At 47.0% G+C, this 5,276-nt stretch overlaps 1 non-coding gene across 1 annotated transcript; it reads left to right on the top strand.

Annotated features, from left to right (window-relative positions):
• Nucleotides 1–4,884: 4,884 nt before the first annotated feature.
• Trnas-cga (transfer RNA serine (anticodon CGA)) lies at nucleotides 4,885–4,959 on the top strand. Its single transcript has one exon. It is a non-coding gene; the product is annotated as a tRNA-Ser (tRNA).
• The last annotated feature ends 317 nt before the right edge of the window (nucleotides 4,960–5,276 follow it).

The following is a 5,276-nucleotide window of genomic DNA, read 5'->3' as shown; positions in this document are numbered from 1 at the left end:
TCGACCCTTCGGCCCCTCCTGTCTCTCTACGGGCGCGTACACCGCATGTTGGCGTGCACCCTGGACTAGGTTTTCAGGCGTTTCCTAGCTCACCTCGGACCGAATGGAAGGGTGCGGGTGGCACAGCCTTGCCTGTTGTTAGGCTCCCCACCTCGTCGCATACGTCAACATGGGGTCCTCCCCACGGCGGGCGGAAGCCTTATAACACAACCGTACGCCGATTTGCGGGGGAGGAATGTGGTGTCACCGCCAGACACCACACTTGCTAGGTGGTAGCCTTTAAATCGGCCGCGGTCTGATAGTATACGTCGGACCCGCGTGTCGCCACTGTCAGTGACTGCAGACCGAGCGCCGCGGCACGGTAGGTCTAGAGAGACTTTCTAGCACTCGCCCTAGTTGTACAGCCGACTTTGCTAGCGATGGTTCACTGACAAATTACGCTCTCATTTTCCGAGACGATAGTTAGCATAGCCTTCAGCTACGTCATTTGCTACGACCTAGCAAGGCGCCATTACCATTTGCTATTTATCTTGTGATGCATGTACCGTGAGACCGATGTTCACCAATTATGGATTAAAGTTAAGTATTCCAGAAGCTACGTACTATTTTTGCTACTATAAGACCTTGAACTGTTCCAGACCTCACGCCAGCCTGCGTGAGCTAAACGCGTGCCTTTCGGCTTCCTCAGAGTGGCTTGGTTGTCTTGCCAAGTCACAACAGATCCAATGACTGTTAGCGGAATATGGAATCGGTGGGTTCAGGAGGGTAATACGGAACGCCGTGCTGGATCCCAATGGCCTCGTATCACTAGCAGTCGAGATAACAGGCATCTTATCCGCATGGCTGTAACGGATCGTGCAGCCACGTCTCGATCCCTGTGTTAGCAGATGGGGACGTTTTGAAGACAACAACCATCTGCACGAACAGTTGGACGACGTTTGCAGCGGCATGGACTATCGGCTCGGAGACCATGGCTGCAGTTACCCTCGACGCAGCATCAAAGACAGGAGTGCTTGCGATGGTGTAATCAACGACGAACCTGTGGGAACGAATGGCGAAACATCATTTTTTCGGATGAATCCAGGCTATGTTTACAGTATCATGAAGGTCGCATCCGTGTTTGGCGACATCACGGTGAACGCACATTGGAAGCTTGTATTCATCATCGCCATACTGGCGTATCACCCGGCGTGATGGTACGGGGTGCCATTGGTTACACGTCTCGGTCACCTCTTGTTCGCATTGACGGCACTTTGAACAGTGGCCGTTACATTTCAGATGTGTTAAGACCCCTGGCTCTACCCTTCATTCGATCCCTGCGAAACCCTACATTTCAGCAGGATAATGCACGACCGCATGTTGCAGGTCCTGTACGGGCGTTTCTGGATGCAGAAAATGTCCGACTGCTGCCCTGGCCAGCACATTCTCCAGATCTCCCACCAATTGAAAACGTCTGGCCATCCAAGCTCTGTTTGACTCAATGCCCAGGCGTATCAAAGCCGTTATTACGGCCAGAGGTGGTTGTTCTGGATACTGGTTTCTCAGGATCTATGCACCCAAAATGCGTAAAAATGTAATCACATGTCAGTTCTAGTACAATATATTTGTCCAATGAATACCCGTTTATCACCTGCATTTCTTCTTGGTGTGGCAATTTTAATGGTCAGTAGTGTATTTTGGACATTAATAAAACCAACCAACAGCAGGGACAGATTCCTGACTGGAAATGGTAGAAAAAAGGTCCTTTGAACATGATCCCGGAAACGTATCTGCCTTGGTAGATGGCGCTGACGAACGAAAGTTCCTCCTGTGTTGCATTTTGTCTGACTGACGCATTATACTGTAAGCAGCAGAATGGTCCAGTATTCATGTCGCAAACAAGCCTAGATGGTGTTTGAGTACGGCCAAGCAGATGGAAAACCCCCACAGACACCAACCACATCACACAACTTTTCAAGCCCTTTTTGACCTTAAGGTAATCATGAGTCCTTTCAGACAAACGTCCGAATAGGGTTTGAAATTTTATGTGATGTGGCTGGTGTCATGAAAGGGTACCGTATTTGTTTTAGTATAGCTGTGCTGCCTCTCAACCATTTCCGCCTTCTTGGTCGTGTACAAACACCATCTCGGCTTGTTCCCGACGTAAATACCGGGCCATTCTGCTACTTACACTATACTGCAAAACACAAGGAATAAACGGCAAGCGGTCAGAGGAATTTTCACTCGACTGCACAATCTGCCGTGGCTACGATGCATTTCCGGACACGTGATCATAGGACGTTTTTTCATTCATTTCCAATCCGGAATCCGTCTCTGCAGGTGGTATTGATGTTCAGCCTATCTGTGACGGTACGTATCGCTACCCGTATATGAATCTCTGACGGGAAAAAAATGAGAACCAGAGATTTTGAGATGTGGTACAAGAGAACAAATTCCTCGGTTGAAACGACGTAAGACAATACCTGCTTGGTGTGATAAATTCAGACTTTTCATCGCCTTAGAAAAGCGTGAGAATAACGCATTAAGAGTTTCAAGAGCACCTCCCCCCTCTTGGTGGGTCAGAGTACCGGAACCTCCTTTTTTACAAATCAAGTAATGTTTTGTGTAATAGGGAAACGTTGTAAGCAAAAGTGAGGAATAGTTCTTGACCATTTTACAGCAGATTTTTAAATGATGCTCTAATAAACATTCACACACGCATAAGCTGTGTAATTTTTGATGTACATAACACAAATATACATAGATTTTAATACATGTAGCCGGCTTATGTGGCCGAGCGGTTCTAGGCGCTTCAGTCTGGAACTGCGCGACCGCTACGGTCGCAGGTTCGAACCCTGCCTCGGGCATGTATGTGTGTGTTGTCCTTAGGTTAGTTAGGTTTAGGTAGTTATAAGTTCTAGGAGACTGATGATCTCAGATGTTAAGTCTCATAGTGCTCAGAGCCATTTGAACCATTTTTTTAATACATGTAACACATAAATATAAATTGCTGTCAATAAAAAATTAGAAAATTACTGGACAAACTGACTTCAGATTTTGCATGATAGTTTAATAAACATTTTGCAGGATAGTTTAATAAACGTTCTATTTTTAGCAAAAATTTCTTCATCTTCTTGACTGATTTACTTCGTATTTTTACGCCACAGTCTAGTAAAAATTCTGACGGAGATAGGATAAAAATTTTTAAACAACAATGTACTGGTTTTCTGTTCAAACTGAGTGCGAGACAGAAAGTGCTGAGCTGCGCTCTGTTTTGAATGTGTAGGCGTTTTTGTTTTCTTTTTTACAGTGTTTTTTAACTACGATAGCGGAGCATTTATATCAGTAGACAAATTATTTCTGTGATGCTTTCTTCTTATATGTAATTAGAACAAAAATTGCATAGACAACAATGTGCTGTTTCGTTTTCTTCCTCACAGACGATTTTAACAGAAAACAGGAAAGCTGTACTTATGGCTTATTGTCATAGGTACTAGAATACTACAATGAAATGTGATTTCTCTAAAACTGTGTGATCTTCCGCAGTCGCTGATAAAAATATGTGGAATACCGTCATTGAAGCAACTATACTCACAGTTCCAGCTGCTGGAGAAGACACTTTCATACCGTGTATCCAATGATCCCAATCGATTTACCCATTCATTTTAAATGACTTCGTAATCAAGATTTCGTTTCCAACAACAATAAACATGATTAACGGTCAGGTAGAGGGTGAATAGGAGATGAACAGAGGGGGAAGGAAATGGACAGATGGGCAAGGAGGGACAGAGAGAGAGGAAGGAGGAGCTGGTGGGGAAGAGACAGAGAGGGGGGGGGAGTGAAGGTGGAGGAGATGGACACAAATAGAGGACAGGAAATGATTGCCAGCAGTTCAAAAATGATTCAAGTGGCTTTGAGCACTATGGGACTTCTGAGGTCATCAGTCCCTTAGAACTTAGAACTACTTAAACCTAACTGACCTACGAACATCACACACATCCATGCCCGAGGCAGGATTCGAACCTGCGACCGTAGCGGTAGCGCTGTTCCAGAATGAAGCGCCTAGAACCGCTTGGCCACTCCGGCGGACGATGGACAGCGAGAGTGACAGGAGCATGGTTATGATGATGATAATGATGATGATTCCAGAATGAGATTTTCACTCTGCAGCGGAGTGTGCGCTGATATGAAACTTCCTGGCAGATTAAAACTGTGTGCCCGACCGAGACTCGAACTCGGGACCTTTGCCTTTCGCGGGCAAGTGCTCTACCAACTGAGCTACCGAAGCACGACTCACGCCCGGCCCTCACAGCTTTACTTCTGCCAGTATCTCGTCTCCTACCTTCCAAACTTTACAGAAGCTCTCCTGCGAACCTTGCAGAACCAGCACTCCTGAAAGAAAGGATATTGCGGAGACATTGCTTAGCCACAGCCTGGGGGATGTTTCCAGAATGAGATTTTCACTCTGCAGTGGAGTGTGCGCTGATATGAAACTTCCTGGCAGATTAAAACTGTGTGCCCGACCGAGACTCGAACTCGGGACCTTTGCCTTTCGCGGGCAAGTGCTCTACCAACTGAGCTACCGAAGCACGACTCACACCCGGCCCTCACAGCTTTACTTCTGCCAGTATCTCGTCTCCTACCTTCCAAACTTTACAGAAGCTCTCCTGCGAACCTTGCAGAACTAGCACTCCTGAAAGAAAGGATATCAGCGCACACTCCGCTGCAGAGTGAAAATCTCATTCTGGAAACATCCCCCAGGCTGTGGCTAAGCCATGTCTCCGCAATATCCTTTCTTTCAGGAGTGCCAGTTCTGCAAGGTTCGCAGGAGAGCTTCTGTAAAGTTTGGAAGGTAGGAGACGAGATACTGGCAGGAGTAAAGCTGTGAGGGCCGGGCGTGAGTCGTGCTTCGATAGCTCAGTTGGTAGAGCACTTGCCCGCGAAAGGCAAAGGTCCCGAGTTCGAGTCTCGGTCGGGCACACAGTTTTAATCTGCCAGGAAGTTTCAATGATGATGATGTTTGGTTTCTGTGGCTCTCAGCTGCACGGGTATCAGCGCCGGTACAAATTCCCAACCTTTGCTGAGTCCAATCTCGCCACTTTCATGAATAATGATGAAATGATGAGGACAACACAAACACCCAGTCCTCGAGCGGAGAAAATCCCGAACCCGGCCGGGGATCGAACCCGGTACCCCTTGATCCACAGGCAGCAACGCTAGCCACTAGACCACGAGCTGCGGACGGGATAGGAGCAGATGGACAGAGAGAGAGCTGAGCTGGAGGTTATCATGTATAT

The sequence above is a fragment of the Schistocerca nitens genome, chromosome 6, assembly GCF_023898315.1.
Source record: "Schistocerca nitens isolate TAMUIC-IGC-003100 chromosome 6, iqSchNite1.1, whole genome shotgun sequence".
NCBI lineage: Eukaryota > Metazoa > Arthropoda > Insecta > Orthoptera > Acrididae > Schistocerca > Schistocerca nitens.
The sequence above is the reverse complement of the archived record's forward strand: the minus strand, read 5'-3'. Positions and strand labels throughout refer to the sequence as shown.